The 18,813-nt window shown below is 40.3% G+C and overlaps 1 pseudogene; it reads left to right on the forward strand.

Moving 5' to 3' along the window:
• The first annotated feature begins 17,988 nt into the window (after window positions 1-17,988).
• LOC146061931 (5S ribosomal RNA) lies at window positions 17,989-18,108 on the forward strand (annotated as a pseudogene).
• The last annotated feature ends 705 nt before the right edge of the window (window positions 18,109-18,813 follow it).

An 18,813-nucleotide genomic window follows, 5' to 3' on the forward strand; every position in this document is an offset into this window, starting at 1 on the left:
TACTCTGTAATTGGGTGCTGTGGATCCCTTGTGCCACCATGGATAATAATATTAGTAATAATAATAGTTACTTATTTTGGTACCTATTACCTCCACCATTTCTCTGTATCTTTAGTATGTAAATTCTTTATTTCAGTACATTTAAATGTTTGCAATGCCACTTTCATAGCACCTTTATTATTTCAGTCAGTTGATAAGTATGTTGTGTTCCTATAATTACTCTTTTCTGTGCAGTGCAATTTGTAGACCTATATAAGTATTGTAATTACAATAAAACTAATCCTGCTTCCATGGTAATGAGTGTTGAGCTGTAATACAGATCATTAGTTAGCTCAATTCCCACCACCAGGGCTGCCATGACAGAAGACAGGTCCCGGCACTAGATAGAGGCATGTCCAAATGTGGAGACATGGTTATGCCCCACTCTGTACACAATTCCCAATGAGGCCACTGCTCCAAATATGAAGTTAACTTGGGACTGAACTGGGCCTCTATACAGGCCTGGGCCCAGGTAATCTCTATCTGCCCTATCTCTGTGCCTTGCCCACTACAAGGATAAGCACTTTTGTTGGCAGAATGTCTTGATAATGGATTGGCCTCAATAGACTGTCATCTAAAAAGATGGGGCAACCTAGCAGGAACTAAAATTGGAGACAGACACACGATCACTTACCTACATTTTGCACAACCCAAATTCAAAGAACTGAATTAAATGGACCCAATGAATAGTAAGGTAAAACTAAATGGTGAGTAGACTAAATAATTACTTATACAGTCCTGTAAATAGGTATGGTCAACCGGTGGGCCACACGGAGCGCAGAGGCTCCTCCCAGCCAGTAGTGCAGCAGTAGTTCCCCTACAGTAGCCAGGAATGCGGAGACTGCTGTAGTCTTCGGATGTTGGTGACCCCGCGCCGGTAGCGCTTGTTCCAGAGCTGAGAATGATGATGTAATTTGCAGATTATACTTTACTATGATACTTTAAAATATACATACACAAAAATAACAGTCAGTATTATAAAATTAAATATACATAAACAAAAGTAACACAGTCAGTATTATAAAATGACATATACACACACACAAAAGTATTAGAAAAAATAATCTTAATGACTTACAACTTAACAAAACATATTGTTAACACAATACAATCTTGTAACTGGAAATAATTGCATTAATAGATTTATGTTTTCATCAAAACCAAAATCGTATTAACAGGATTTTTCTCTAATTGAGCAAATGTTGGATATTAGCTTTAGGAATTACATTATTAGACTCCGCAAGATCAACATACTGTAGTTAAGTTTGAGAAAAGTTATTAACGTTTTATACATAAACATGTTATTAATGTTATACTTTAATTTTATCCTTCTGCACAAAGTATTACTCAATGACAAACATAGCTCCCACCCTTCATAAATAATAGGCAGTTAGTCAAAATTGTAGGCACTCTCAGATACACTCGGATGTAAGGGATTAATGTTGTGCAGTTAATTAAAACTTCCATAGCAAGTAAAACACAATGCTAACACAGTGTAAGGTCTATGGTTAATTGCAGCTGTTTTCAGCTTTCATCCAAGCAACTACTATAATATACAGCATAAATCTTAGAAATCCAACTGCATCAATTTGTGAAAGTTTACCTAAACTACAGATTCTAAACCTTATAAAATGAAAGTATACCATGAAATCAATTCACTTCTACTAAAAAAAAGTAAAAAAAATTATGAAGAATTATTAAAATATCAAGAATAAGAAAACATAAATACCAAAAAAAATTTCAATATAAAAGGTCGGACTGGTCATTTCATGCTACGATGTCTCAGTTACAGTACTGAAATATCCGTAATCAGGACTTCCTGTCTGTAATCTCAGCTCACATATTCACACAATTAAAATATATTTAAAAAGAAAATTACAAAAATAGTTAAAACAGCTACTAAAAAAGTACACATCTTGTTAAATGAGCCTCCCATACAAAGGCAGTCTTATGGACTACAGGGGTTACCACCAGTGATAGTAGTGTTATTGGCCACCATAAACCTTTGGAGTTAGAATAAACCTTAATGGTTTATTTAAAGAAAACTTGTGATCACCTGTATTACATGATCTTGAACATGGCCTTGCCTCTGATGGTGCAGGAAGCAAGGATACAGATGTTGAAGGGGATAATGGCACAGATCAGAAGGAGCAAGGAATGAGAGGAAGAAGGGGGCCAGGGGAACTGATGGTGAAGGTGGGCATGGGCACAGGTGGGAAAGGAACATATGGGTAAGGGGACAAATGCATAAATTAGGAAGAGGACAGAGGCACAGATAGGGAATGGGATGGAGGCTCTGATGGGTGGGTCAGTCCAGGATGAAGGCTGGATAAGCCGAAACGGGCCCGTAGACTGCCTAACTAAAGCTCTGGTGATTATAATGTGATTGTCCTGAACCATCTTTTTCTATTGCCATCAGTTGCAACCCTGGTATGTAAATACTGACATGGGCTGCTATATGGAATAAAAATATGCTTCTATATTCAAGCTTGGAGTGCTGCCTCCCTCATGTATCCCTCTGGATACTAAGTATATATATATATATATATATATATATATATATATATATATATATATATTGATTTAAAAACAAATCAAATAACACAAAATTATATTAAATAATATACTATCCAGAATTCACAGGAAAATCTAAGAACTGCCGCAGTTTGGTGTGTTACTGTATTTCATGTGAAATCTGGGGAGTGCTGCCCTTATGAGCCGAGCTATAGCTGTCTCTCATAGACGATTTTCCGTGCTGCAGCTCCTGTTTCTTGTGCATATTTAGGTGTCAGAACAGGGGCCATCCCCATTGCAGTTCTTCTAGTGTCCGCTGCACCCCAGTCACCTTAGGGATCTTATTGCTGCCCTATGATACCATTGCTGGTACTCCTAGCATTTGAGGAATAACATCCAAGTGAAGCCAGGGCCTTGAATTCCATCCCTGGGCTGCCACGGTTGGCCCAGGTATTGAACTCCTGCTGCTGCCTGACCTCCTTGCTGATCTGCCCTCACAACACAGCCTTCTACTTATCTGAATATCGGGGCTCTCTTGACAGATTCGGCCACTGGAGCTGCCAACTTGGGTAGGCACAGAGGTGTGTGGACTCTTTAGCATGCAGCTGAGCCTGCCCTATGACAATGATTTCTTCTTCAGTGTCTCTTCTGCAACTTAACGTAAGAGAGCTGTCTGCTGGACTACCTCGCTGTGTGCCTTTGCTGTGTGCCTGCTGCAAATCTCATCCTACACCACCTACTAACCTGCTGTGTATCTGTTGCACTTTCTACCTTGTGCCTGTTGCACCTAGCATAATGTACTGTAAATTAATATCTATGAGCAGGGTTGGACTGGCCCACAAAGGAAACCCCCAGTTGGCACCACAATGTGGGGGCCACCTCTTCCTCTAAGGATCAAGTAACAGACTATACGCTTGCATCATACTGTATAAATATGTTACCTTATACTGCACAGGACTATGGTGTATTTCTGGCCATTATTTCATTATATGGTACACTAGCATTTGCTATTTACATATGTGTCAAGGGGCCCGACCATGCACTCTCTAAATGTTAGCCAAACCTCTGTGGTACCTGGCCAACCCCCCCCCCCCCCCTTCCCCCCAAGACTGGCCACATAACATTGCAATCTTCCTGTAGGCCCATCATTCCCCAGTCCAACACTGTCCAATGAGTTCCTTCCAGCACTTCTAGATCTTTTGATATCTGCTTCTCAAGCGGCCCTATTCTCTGCTAAGCCTTCTCTCACTCACACAAATCACTCGTAAGCATCAAAAGAGTCTGCTTTAGTTTCAATGCAACAATCACAGTCTTTGGGCCAGATGCACTAAGATTCAAAAAGTGATAAAATGGAGAGTGATAAACCAGCCAATGAGCTCCTAACTGTCATATGTAAAACCCAGTCACTAACATGTCAGGTAGGAGCTGATTGGCTCATTGTTTACCACTCTCCACTTGAGAGCTTAGTGCATCTGGCCCTCTCAGAGCTAAGGAAACTTGTCCTGAGGTATACAGATGTAGCGCCGCTCATTCAGCTCGCAATAGAATCGCCAGCCTCCACCAGCCCCGCCAGACCCAGAAGCTCTCCGATGCCTCCCCCCAACACCGCCCTTCTCCCTGAAGTGGAGATGGACAGGGTTTCTGGTACCTGCTGCCGAGTGACTGGGATGGAGCGCCTCTCTGCCATTGCTCGCCAGCGGGGGCATTCTGGCGAGCCCTGGAGCTGCATGCGAGGTGCTCCATCTGTAGTATGTGAACGGCTGTTCCCCTTTCATCTGCTACACTTTCTACTATTCAGATGAGTCTAGGAGAGATGAGGCACTTCTCATGGTGGGGTCAACGAAGCAACTTCCGGCAATCGTACAGTTCATCATGAGAACACAATATACAGTATATGTGAACCTCTAGGATTAGCATTTCAGTTAAGAGGAAAATTTAGGCCAGCAGTATCACTCAGTGGGATAACACCCCATGGGTGACATTTAATAGGAGTAGATTTCTGTTTTTTTGCAATATTTTCACATAAAAACTGTGATTTCTCTTTTTTTTGCATTTTTTTGGCCAAATCCCACATTTAATAGGGTGCGCAACGGCCCGTTTTTCCGCATTTTTTGGCGATAAATCGCACTTTCTAAAAGTGCATTAAAAATCGCAATTAATTCGCATCCAGATGTTTTTGCACAGAAAAGTATACAAATCGCTTATTTAATGGGATGCGCAAATGGAAATCGCATTTTTTTGGTCGATATAAATCACACTTTTTTCAGACTAGGTTCTGATTGGCAATTTTGCGCCCACAAGTAACTTTGGTCAAGTGCACTAATGGTTAATTTCATCACAGGTGTCCTAATTTTTAATCAGAAACTCCCCCACATATACCCCAACATCATTAAGGACACCTGTGAGGGTTTCAGAGATGGAGATTTTGCAGAGTAGTTTGGAGTTGGCTCTATGTGATTATGCCCATTTGGAGGAGCTGCGCAGGAGGAGGGAGGAAGCTGCGCGCCAGATCCAGGTACCCCGACTACTGCGTGCTTCACGTATGTATCGTGCTAGGCTGTACCTGGACTCCCTCTCGGATCAACAGGTTGTGGGGATGTTTAGGCTGAACCGCATTAACCTGTTGGACTTATATGAGCAGGTGAGAGATGATTTGGACCCTTACGGGGGGGCCAACTATGCAGTGTCTGGGCTGCAGAAATTAATGTGTGCCCTCTACTACTTGGCCACAGGCTCCACTCAGTCTGTGACCTCATGGTCCTTGGGGGTCTCACAAGCCACTTTCTCAAAGCATTTCAATCAAGTGTTACTTGCTTTAAAGAAGTTGTGGCGCACATACATTAGATTCCCACGTTCTGAGTCAGAGTGGCAGGACCTTAAGGTGGCTTTCTACTGCCTCTCAGCATACATCTGCTGCCTCTCCCCCTGGCTCCTCTGGTAGTGCTGGGTGTGACTGGCCCCCTGCTGCCTCTTCCAAGTCCCCTTCCACTGCTCTGTCCTCTCTCTCCATGCACCTTACTCCCTATCAAAGATTAAAATGGCGCCAGTGCCTCTTTATATAGGGGTTGTGATGCATAATGTAGGGGACTTAGGTGGGCCAATAGGTTAGGGGGTTCTTTGGCATGCGAAGGCAGTGTTGTAAATCGCATTCCGGTTGGTCCAAAACTCGCACATGACCGGCGCATTAAATTGCACTTTTCTGTGTCATAATCTCGCACCACATCGCACCAAATCGCACTTTTTGCCTGTTTATGCGCATCCCATTAAATATGCGATTTACACATGAAAGCAGTGAAAAAAGTGTGATTTGCGGCGATATGGTGCGATTTTACTAAGTGCGAAAAACTCTCATTCTATTAAATTTCACCCTATATGTCAAACCAGGTGTGAGTTTGTCTGGCCCTGCCCTTTTTAGAAAAAAACATATACAAACCAGTCTTCTGTGCCAAAGACTGGTCTTCACAACACAGGTTTGTGAAAACATGCCATGCCTCCATCAAAAGAGATTTCTGAGTATCTCAAAAGAAAAGTTGTTGATTTTCCACTCAGGCAGAAAGTGTACACACAGAGAAAAATCAACACTATTATTACTCTCCCCAGTAGTGGTTGTGAAACAAGAATCACTCCAAAGCATATAATATTCTGGAACAATGTGCATGGGGGAAGAGCAAGAAGTACAGTAAATCACTATTATTCAAAAAAATATGTTGCCTGTTTATATTTTTTAAAGGTCTCCTGGTTGAACCAGAAAGCTTACTGAAAGTATGTTCTGTGAATGGATGAGTCTAACATAGTACATTAGACTCATCCACATATTAGAAGCTCATCTCAACCGTGAAACACAGGGGTGGCAGTATAATGGTTTGTGGTTCTCTTGTTGCCACAGGACAGGGGCAGCAAACTGTCATTGATGGAACTGGTTATGGATTGTATCAGTATATTCAGGAGAATGTCATTGTGTCCATCTGTAAATAGAACATCAACAGAATATTCATCTTACTGAAAGACTTAACCACACAAATCAGCCTGAAAAAACTAGATGATGTCAAAGTCCAGACCTTTAAATTATAGTAATATTGTGGTAGAACCTGAAAAGCCATCAAACTAAAGCAACAAGCTAGGTAAAAGTTGCTGAAAATAATTACAAGTCCTAATACTAGTTAATTATATGTATGACAAAACTGGAACTCACCAAAGCCAAAACTAATTTTTCACTGTTTTAACGATCATCTGACCAGAATTTCAGCGATACCAAGGATCACCCAACATACATTTCTCACAACATGGAGGCATTCCTCTGCTTTTTGGGCTCTCTTATCAGTTGTTTCAAATCATTGCTCTTAAAGTCTAATGTAATAGAATATTTCAAGCAAAGCAGCACTGTAATATGATCAGAAAAAATCTGCCTGGCTGACATGATCATTTATTCGGTCGGTAGGAGAACTGAGACAGCATTTTGCATGGCAGTGCGTATATGAGTTAACAGTTAGCTACTAGGAGCTACTGGACCACCAGACCAGAGTTGATCTGACGCATAAACAGAGGACAAATTGATGTGAAATACAGGCTCAGGCAGCTTATAAGCAAAGTAACATGGAATTGAAGGTAAAGATCCTGGATTCACAAACCAGCTGTTCTGGAAATAAAAGTTATTCAATTGATTTTACCTGTGCTTAAAATATATATATAAAATATATTTAAAATACTATTTGCTCTTTTATTTAAATTGTAGCAGACACAATACATCTATTTGTGTATGGTACATAAATTGATAGAAAAGTTTGGCTCAGCCTACGGATTCCTAAGGTTACAGTTTCTTTCATTAATAAACTTTAATCCCGCAGACTCTCAAATTACCGCACTTGACCTGATTTCACCATTTCCTTTGGAAGCAAATACTATATCAATGTATGATTGCCCTTTGAATAAGTCATAAAACATTTTTGTCACCAGTTTGAGCCTTTCGGAAACCATTATATTGTCTAGTCTGAATATATGATATTTTGCACAAAAGTAATTTTAATAAAATCAGTGAAATATTTACAAGTCGTAAACACGCACCAACAATTCCTGCTTGTAATTTTTATTACCGTAGAATAAGCAACCACTTTTAAATGGAAACAATGAAAAATGCTTATGTAGTATGAATATGTTGCTTTCATATGAATTTTACTATTTATAAATTATTATGAAAAGCCAACATTTACATTTATCATCTTTTTTCCTGCCTGGACAGCGATTACAAAAAGTTACTGTCCTGGCAAATATTATAGCCCCCATAAAAACCCATTGGCAATGGCAAAATTGTGGTCTGCCTAGTTTTGTCTTAATAGTATTATAGCACATGCGCGACCCTAGGACACACATGCTGATTGTTGCATTTGAAGGAGACGGAGGGATTTAAATGGATTCCCCTTCATTCCTCTGGAACCTCTTTCCATTGTAAAGAGCAAACTTACATTATGAGTAGATGGTGTTACTCATCACAGTGAACCTTGATAAATATTGTAAGATAATTGGAAAGTCTTCATAATCTATATTTGGGTGGCTTTTATGTTATTCATACATGGGAATGATCTGTTGTTTATATATTATTATGCGAGTATCTATTGATGACTAGGCACAGAAGATCCTTATTATGATGCTGGGCACACACTTGCCAATATATACGTTACAATTCAGTTGAACAGTTGATATATATATATATTGCTGGTCCATCGGCCAATGTATAGTAGCAATACGTCTCTGATCGATGTCGTTTACAGACATTTTGCATCGAATGCAAGGCACAACCAATGGTTGTTATAGATAAAGATATATCTAGAGCATATATATCCCCGGCACAGCGCAGCCACTTTGTCCCCGACGACTCTGGATATTGTCTGAAGTGCGGAATAGCCTCAGCAACACTATTCCATAATCTTTGGACCTGTGGAAAAATTAAGACATTTTGGCATAAGATAATAGATTACATCAATACCACACTGGATATCAAGGTGGCTCTGCATCCCTTCCCCCTACTGTTTGCCAACTTTGACGTCTGGGAACTGGGATGCCAGCAACTAAAAATGATACTGTTTCTAACTATAATGGTCACTGTGGCAAAAAAGCTAATTATGAAGCATTGGCTACTTAGAAACCCCCCTCACTTAACTGAATTGATTCAAATGTTAATGCGCATCCGTAACTACGATCAATACGATGTACACTTACATGCCTCGGCTCTTGCGAAACTAATGGAAAGATGGGGCCCGCTGGCGGATCCCAATGATGATACTACTACGGTCTAGAGTTTTTGAAGTCTGAGAGCTTAAGGTGTGATCTACATCATCCCCTATAAGTGACACATTGAAAGTATGGATATCACTAAATATGATTAGATAGAGTCCAATAGGAGACTCAGAGCATACTACTGTGGATCATCTACCCCCCCCCCTGTTATTTTTCCCTAAACCTTTCCTTCCCCCCCCCCTCAATCCCCCCCTCTCCACCCCCCCTGCATTGTTATATAAGTGTTATAGCTGTTTTTTCTAGCTTGTAAACCATAGCAGACCACATGCCTATTGCAAAATCGACTAGAAGTTAGTTGATGCCTATTGTGAGATAGAATTACGCAAGTACTAGAATGACCTTTTTCGTCATGATAATTAATCTCAGCAACTAAAACATCAATCTGCTATATATTGAACTGTATGTTTCTTGGATTATTACTCACAGTTGTAATACTGGAAATACCAATAAAAATATTTGAAAAAAAAAAAGATATATCTAGAGATATATTGGAGCATCATCCTTTGTTTTTATGGGCGATCCACTGGCAGCTTGCACACCCGCTGCACAAGCCAGCGGTGATTGATAGCATAGACTGTAAACTTGCAGAAGGGCCATCTTACCTCCAAGTTTGTCTGTTGTTACCCAGTTTGTTTTATCACTGTCTACTATTGTAAAGTGCAACGGAATCTGCTGCGCTTTATAAGAAACTGTAAATTAATAAATACACTGTGTATGCAGAACATATCGATTTGTCTGTAGATATAGCTGCAGATCATCTGCAGCTATATCTATAGGTGTGGTCACTATTGTGGATGCTTTCTGTTATCGAGTTGGAAACATCTATGTGACTGCTCCTCCCCAACACTTTGCTTATGAGTCTTTATCTTTATTATCAGCATTACATCAGGTCCTAGGCGAGAATTTAATTTGCATCATTAAATCCATAGACTTTGCCTTAATGCTTGCACCAGGGAAATGCACACTACAGTTATAAATGCCAATTTACAAAACTCTCAGCGAGATTGTGCGAATTTTGTCCAAAAGGCAAACTGGGAAAAGAGCATGAAAAATTGGGGAGACCTTCTTAGAGACCAAAAAAGTGTCAGCTTCCTTATTAGGACCATAGAGAAAGATGTTAGCAGGCATAAGGAAAGTACGCTCTTAAAGGTTGTCAAATGATTTGTGCATTTTATATAAAAAGCAAAAAAATGATAAAAAGCTAACCTTTTGTTGTTACAAAATAATTTAACGCACAAAATTTGGGGTCATTTTTGGTTACTTTACAAAAATTTTTTTATAAAAAAAGGTAATAAGCAATTATTTTTCATTGACATAAATACTTTATATTTGGGGTACATAATCTAACAAAAAAGTTGATTTTGGGGTGATTTTCTTGATCACAATAATGACATGAATTAATGGCCCAATTGACCTAAGTGAAAATTTCCAAATGATTAATTAGTAATAAGGGGGTGTATTTATTTATTTATTAATAGTTTCTTATATAGCGCACCATATTCCATTGCACTTTACAAAAGGAGACAGCGATACAACAAACAGGGTATTTACAGACAGTCAAGGGGACCTGCTCTCAAGCTTACAAACTATAGGAAAAATTGGCTGTATCCAAGGGATTCTGAAGCAAGTCTTGACATTTATCCCTAAGATTTTCTGTACTTTTTCACCTGTTCAAGGGGCTGTGAAAAATACACCCACATTTATTCTGAAAATAAATGTAAATCACAATGTTAATTCCCCATACATAGATGGGAGTTCTATTTCACATGGGATGTTGCTATGGGCAACAAATCAGATCCTGTCCATTATGTTGTAGAGCAGGGGTGGGCAATAAGCGTTCCTCCAGCTGTTGATGAACTATAAATCCCTGCATGCCTTACCTTAATTTTGCTATTTGACCATGCTAAAACTGATGGAGGGCCGCTTACTATCCACTCCTGTTCTAGAAGGTGCTAAATAATTAAGAAGTAGATTCTGATTGGTTGCCCATTGCAACTCCCATCTAAAGGTGCTCACACATGGTACTATTTTATTTTGGGAAGCGCGCTCATGTGTACATGATATTGCAAGGTACAAAAAGTATTTGCAGCACATACTTTTTGGAATGAATCGCTTTTAGTTGAAAATGCATACTGCTTTTGCATATCGCATGCCTTTTGTACTAGATGTGATGGGATAGTTTACAGCACCATACATATAGCACACATTAGAACAATAAGCTTTCTGGAGGCTATCTTTCTTCTAGTCTTCACCATTAAAGGATGTCTTGTGAATGTGATCTTTACCAAACTATTGTAATTCACGGACATCTTCAGTAGAATTTTTCGAACCTCTCCCTTTTAATAACTCCAGCCACATTTGACCATTTGCCTGCCTGCATACCTGTGTCCACTGTTATGCTGTATACAATAAATGTGACAACTTCACAGGCTTTCCTGGCCCCAGTTCTGCTATGTGACTATGACTGTTGGGTCAGGGCCACGCTCATGAGATTCAGCTTTCTGCAGCATGCAGAATCAGTGCTCAATGGTAGGTCCCATCTCATGGTCCAGCAGCTTTGATGGGTGCATGGTACCAGAGCAGAACTATCCTGTCCTGCATTGCAGCTGTTAGCAGGGTTCCTGGGCATGCCTTAAGGCCCATACACCCTGGCAACTTTGAGCTCAAAGCCGCCCAGTGTGTATGGCCCGGCGATGAGCGCTGATGCACGCTCCCACAAAGCCGCTCATCTGCTGGTATTACCAGCAGATGAGCAGCTTTGAGGACGGTTTTCCATAGCACTGCACTATGCAAAGCTGTATGCCACCACGCTGACTGTGCCGGGCAGGGGGAAAGCAGCTCAGTTTGTATGCTATCCATAACACGGTGGGCTTAATTGCACAGTGTGTGTATAGACCTCTAAAGCTCCATTGGAAGAGCAGTTTTCACACTTGGATTCCTCTGTGAACCCCACAAGCTCTGCTGTACATGAAGGTGCACTTTCAGGGCTTGGAGCCCTGAGGCAGGCTTCTCCATTGCCTCTGGTAGTTGCACCACTGATGCCATGGTAGATGGGGAAAATTAAATATCACACAGTAAGATTTCAGATTATAGGTGATTGGTCTCATACTGGGAGACTAAGTAAAAACCGGACCCGGACAAGACCCCGGACAGCTGTCACAGGCAGCCCCCTCGGACAGGACCCCCCAAAGGACACCATCAGACCAGACACTACAAGCTCCGGAATGCAGAGTTTGATGTCCAGTCCAGCATTCCGAGGTCTTGTCCGGGTCCATTTTTTTTACCATACAATCATTCTGGCCCAAAGAGCAGCTGCATCATTCATTAAAACTATTTTTGTCCTACAGGACTTCCATAGTGTGTGGGAGTCTTGTTAGACAAACAGTGTTAGTGAATGATAGGCTTCTGTGTGGCTATGTCCATCACTGGACCGTTAGGAAGGCCAGGGAGGGGTCTGGACCATTGGGTACCTTATCCATTGCTGCGCACATCGCAGGCCAGCCCCAGTGTCTGTATATTCATCTAAATAATACATAGCTTTGGTATACTATATACAGTATTTCTTATAGCAGAATTGGGCTTGCAGAGGAACAGACTGCACATGTGATCAGTAAGCATTGTGCAGTGTAGCCTATTTCACTCCAGATTGATTAGCGATCACAGCAGTAATCCAGAGAACACAGTTTCATGCAGGAAAGCCAGATGACATCTGATAGTCTGTTGTTTTCAGCCATATGTATGTACTTTTCATCATTACCTCTCTCCTGGCCTTTATTACTCTTCTTTGGGGAGTAAGAAATAGAGAATCACTTTGCAAAGGGCATCAGCTGTTCCAGAATACATGATATACTGTTAGTCACTGCACGCCTCTAATCACATCTATAACATCCACTAATTGAACCGCTGAAGACAGAAAAATATTTTTATTAAGAGAAATGCTCCCATTGGGCTGATGCACATTTTCTAGGATAAGGAGGAATTATTTTCAGTGCAAAAGCATAAGACACTTCATGTTTGTTTCAATAATAGAATTTTATGTTTAATTTGTTATTCACAGTAAGCTTTTCACCCAACAATCTCATAGTGCTTTCCAGAGATTTTGCTGCAAAATAACTGGTGCTGGTAATATAAGGTAAGTACAAGTCATTTTTTAATACACCCAAAACATATGAAGCCATGCAGATTCCTGCTAGCCAACTAAAATGTGTTTCATATTTTTAAACTGCCGATGATCATCACATTTTTGGATTGTTGTACAACAGACTCACTTGTCAGCACTATAATTGTCCTTTATTCACTTTAGGTAAAACTTGAATATAAAATCTAGCATCTGGTGTTGGAAATATGTGTGTACTGGTGGCATCTGTACACACCAGCCTTAAGCCCAATTGATTAACCATTGGAGTGGTTTATTGCATTAATAACAGATACAGCTCAATTCAATGTCGACAGTCAAAAGGTCAACAACTAATGACCGACAGTCAAATGGTCGAGACATGACAAAAGTCAACCAGCCTTAGGTCGACGTGGTCAAAATTACGACACAAGCAAAATGTTGACATGAGTTTTTCATGATTTAAAAATGACTTTTTTATACTTTACCATTCCAGTGGGAATAGAGGGAGAATAAAATAGTGTGCCAAGCGCAGTGAGGCACCGCACCCAAAGCATGGCGAGCCATGCAAGGGGACGTGGGACATTTATAGGGTGCCCATGTTGACCATGTCAACCTAACATGGTTGATGTGTCAACCTTTTGACTGTCGACCGATAGTGGTCGACCTAGACACTGTCGATATAACAACAGATACCCGGATTGAGCCGAGCTTGAGTAGAGTATGGTTTAATACAGCTCACCAGCTAGCAAGGGTATATAGCTTGTGGGTACAGTACTGATTGCTACAGCAGCATCTGGAACATCAGGTACTCGCAGGTCTCACCAAGATGGTGCCACGCATGTAAAGCAAGGCTGGATTAAGGGTTTCATGGGCCTGGAGTGCAAAATGTTTAAGGGCCTATTATGAGAAGTGGAGGAGGTGATGCCAATGCCATACACTGGGCCAGATGCTCTAAGCTTCAAAAGTGATAAAATGGAGAGATAAACAGCCAGCCAATGAGCTCCTTCCTTTCATGTCTCAGACTGTGTTTGAAAAATGTCAGGTAGGAGCTGATTGGCTGGATGTTTATCGCTCTCCATTTTATCACTTTTGAAGCTTAGTGCATCTGGCCGAGTATAAGATCCAATGTCACTCTAAATATAAAATTACAAAAATTGTATAAATGTGTAGAATAGGAATGGAAATGTAATACTTATTACTTATGGCCAACCATGTGGCTAACTGGTGTATGGTGATCATCATGCTGCCATGACGTTAGGCCTATTTTTATGTGGAGGCCTGGAGCTGCAGTTCCATCCGCCCATTGTTAATCTGGCCCTGGTGCAAAGTACTTAACTTAGTGGCCACAATGGTACAGAATGATAAAGCCTCCATTGAGGAACAGTATGGAATAGCCACATTAGCGCACTCCTCTTTCAACAACCATCTCAAATGACAACCAGCTTCAGGAGGTACGTGGACAGTTCTATTGCTTCCCTACATCTTAGCCGTATTGTGTACTGAGAATTATGGTGATAATTGTTACCTGTGTTGTTGTAGTTTCTCAGTTAATGAAATGCAAACACAGTGAGCAATTTTCATGGGAGTTAACAACTTTGTATAGTAGGAGACTAAGGGAAACCGTTCACTCATCCTGTCAAACAGGACAACGGACGACAATGGCCAGCGATGATGCTGGAGTGTGCATCAGCGCTCACCGATCATCGACCGGCCAAACTGAAAGCAGCTCAAACGGCAAAAAGGGAGTTGCTTTCAGTTCAAAATCATCTAGTGTGTAGGCCAGTGGTTCCCAAACTGTGCGCCTAGGCTCCCTGGGGTGCCTCGGGACACTTGCAGGGGTGCCTCGAGTTGGTCATCCAGGACCAATTCAAATTATTTATGATCAATTATTTCTGGACAAAACCAGTGCTGGTGGCTGCCAATGATAAAATGTGTACAATCAGAACACTGAAATTTCTCCATTGTGAGACGAATAAAGGGATTCTATCTATTCTATCTAAAATACTGTAATCCCCTTGAGTATTGATTGATTCATGTGAGAGGCATTTGTGCCTAGGTCTAGTACCAAATCCACATGGATAGTGCTGTTAGCAGCAAGCAGAACTGGCAGTGGTCAATCAAGAGGCTTTGTTAGTGTAGGACTTGCATTGAAATGGGGTCACTTGGCGATGGGCTGCAAGCTTAAATGCATTGATCAATTCAGTGGTATAATTCACAACAGCAAATAGACGATCCCAACGCGTTTCGTCCCCACATGGGACTTCATCAGGGGTTCGCAAAAAGCATAGATACAATTTCCACAGTTTTTCTTAAATGGGATGTAACTCCAACAAGATGTTTATGGTTCTGAACCTTTTCACTGACACACATCTCCAAAAAGGACAGTGAGAACTATATTCCGACCATTTTATGACTGTGTACTGGCTGCATCTGTTCTCGTGTTTATATTGATCCAGGGTGGCCTCTTATGGAGGGTGTCCACCAGATGAGCTAAACAGGACCAGTCCGAAACTACATACCAAGTGTATATACACCTGACCCAATACCAAACCATCCCTAGAAGGGGAATTGTTTTTGGATGGATTAGCGAGAAAAATATCCAAGAACCTTCAAATCCTAAGCTATCCGTTCATTTATATATGGACTAAAAAGTCCTCTGCACAGATTGAAATTTTGAGACAAGGTCTTAAAGCTACAAAACGCACCTCGGAAAGGACTTAGTACATAAACATCTTGTTGGAGTTACATCCCATTTAAGAAAAACTGTGGAAATTGTATCTATGCTTTTTGCGAACCAATGATGAAGTCCTATGTGGGGACGAAACGCGTTGGGATCGTCTATTTACTGTTGTGAATTATACCACTGAACTTTTTATGGTCTGAAACAATTACCACTGTCATGTGGAACAAGAGACATTTTAATAAATTTATATGAATTTTGGACTTTACTTTGATTGTTCTGAAATCTGTCAAAAGGCTATACAGACCCAATCACTAAAGGTCTAAATAAGGGGCGCCAACTTTCAATTGCTGTCTACATTTTCCTTGTCCCCATCCAACAGGGGTCTTTGTAAGTCCGGCAGCCCAAACATAGTATCACAAAACAAATGGCGCGAAACAAGAGTTTGTTCTCTATGTATATATATATATATATATATATATAGCAGCAGATGTAAATCGCACAACACTCCACGATAATGATGATTTTGACTGTGCACGGTAAACCAATAAGATATTCACAGTGTCCCTTGTTACAGAGAAACCAGCACCAGTCCAAGTAAATTCAATCCATTTTAATCTTTTCCAAAAGACATCATATCCTCATAGCAACGAGGTAGTAGTAGACACCCAACAGGCTATACATTACATAATCCGCCAGACATGAAACATCATCCTCGACGGCCGTTTCGGTGCTATGCAGCACCTTCATCAAGAGGGGTCATTCCTCTTGATGAAGGTGCTGCATAGCACCGAAACGGCCGTCGAGGATGATGTTTCATGTCTGGCGGATTATGTAATGTATAGCCTGTTGGGTGTCTACTACTACCTCGTTGCTATGAGGATATGATGTCTTTTGGAAAAGATTAAAATGGATTGAATTTACTTGGACTGGTGCTGGTTTCTCTGTAACAAGGGACACTGTGAATATATATATATATATATATATATATATATATATATATATATGTGGTAGGTTGGGAAGAGGTGTTAGCGACAACAGATACCTGGATATATAAAAAAAGCGGTAGGTTTTCCTTTAAAACATAAGCAAATTTATTTTATACATATAAAAGTGCACAATAGCACTATTTAAAAGAACAACCAGTAAGATACAATTTACATAGACGGGACAGACTCACAATTTCAAGAATTCTTCAAGGTCTTGAACAAAAACGATATGAATTTAAAGTTCACCTCCAACATACAGATAGAATCCATTGAATTCCTTGATCTGATCCTGATGCACAAAAAAAATGAAGTTATAACAAAGAACTTTGTCAAAAGCGTGGATAAGAACAGTTACCTTCACCACAAGAGCAATCATCTGAAAAGATGGAAAGATAACATCCCTTATTCCCAATTCCACAGGATAAAGCGCAACTGCAGCAAACAAGAAGATATGGAAGAACAACTTACCCTATATGGGCAGAGATTTGCGGAAAAAAAATATCCAACGGGTCTCATTGAAAAAGCAGCAGAGAAAACGAGAAATACAGATCGCACGTCACTACTCACATATAAAAAGAAAGAAGAGGAAAGAAAATAATCCGTAGCATTCATCACTACCTACAATAGACATGTAAACACCATCAAGAAGTCTATACAAAATCACTGGGGGATCCTCTTAATGGATCCAATCTTAAAAGGGATCCTACCCCCGAAACCAGACATTGTCTACAGGAAATCTAAAAATCTAAAGGACCTACTAGCACCCAGTATGCTGAAAGCAGTCAAACTTTCTACAAAACTGCCCGAATGCAAAGGATCATACAAGTGTGGGAAATGTGTCATATGCAAATACCTCCATCCAAACAGAAGAAGCTTCACAGACACAGGAAACAACAATGAATTTCAAATCAAAGACTTTATGAACTGCACTTCTACCTCTGTTATATATCTATTAGAATGTACCTGCGGAAAGAAGTATGTGGGTAAGACCAAGCGCCCACTAAAGCTCAGGATCCAAGAACACGTAAGGAGCATCAAGAACAAACTGGATAACCATGCAATCCCCAGACATTTCACAACAACACATACATCCAACCTAGAAGAAATGACGTTTAAAGCCATTGAACATGTCCAACTGGGGGAAAGAGGAGGTGATCTGGCGAGGTGGTTTAAACGAGGGATATGAAATTGCACCATTCCTGTAAAGGTCCTGTAACCCTGTACCGTGTCCAAAAAATCCCTTTCAAATCCCCCCCCCCCCGTTCCTTTCCTCTCTCTTCACATATCTGCACTTCCCCCTATCTCTCTTTCTGAGCAAATAGGTATTCGAGTCCGAGGGGCTTTGGAACATGAAAAATCATTACAGTCATACCACACTGGCAATGCCCAATCTCGTCTGATCTTGGCAGCCAAGCAGTGTTTGGGCCTGTCCAGTATCGGGACAGGAGACTACCTGAGAAGAACAGGTTCTGTAATGCACAGTCTACGCACAGAATAATACCCCGTGATAAGGACAACCCACAGATACCAAGGCTCAGTCTTTTCACATTCCCCTTACTGTCCCCCACCCTCTCTTCTCACTTTTCTTCCCATCACTTATCGCACTAAATGGATAATATATATGTCTATAAATAAATTGTGATCGCCTAACTACCTATTTGTAACAATTCCTCTTAATGGTTCCTATCTTTCTCCCACCCTCTTTTCTTCCCATCACTTATTATATATATTTCTATTATGATCACCTAACTACCTAATTGTAATAATTCCTCTTAATGGTTCCTAATCTCTAATTTTATCATTTTATTTTTATATTATATATTTTATATATATATATATATATATATATATATATATATATATATATAAATTACATAAGTGAACACTTCCATAACTTATGCTGCTTGATAGTCCTTCAACATCGATATTGTAATTCATGTAAATTATTTTTATTTATTTCTCTGATGCTATGGTCACCTAATTTTGGTTACAAAAAAGACTGTCCCCATGAAGTTACATAGAGCGATTACAGTTGATATGTGTCAATTCACAGTCACTAATATATGTATCTTATATCCCCATGTCCTATATGTCCTATATGAAGCCATTTTAAAAAGAAACCACGAACTCCAATCATAAGCAATCTGAAGCCGAGAAAATGGCCGTTTTCCCATATTAAAGAT

The sequence above is a fragment of the Crinia signifera genome, chromosome 2 (assembly GCF_055691185.1).
Source record: "Crinia signifera chromosome 2, ASM5569118v1, whole genome shotgun sequence".
Taxonomy (NCBI): Eukaryota; Metazoa; Chordata; class Amphibia; order Anura; family Myobatrachidae; genus Crinia; species Crinia signifera.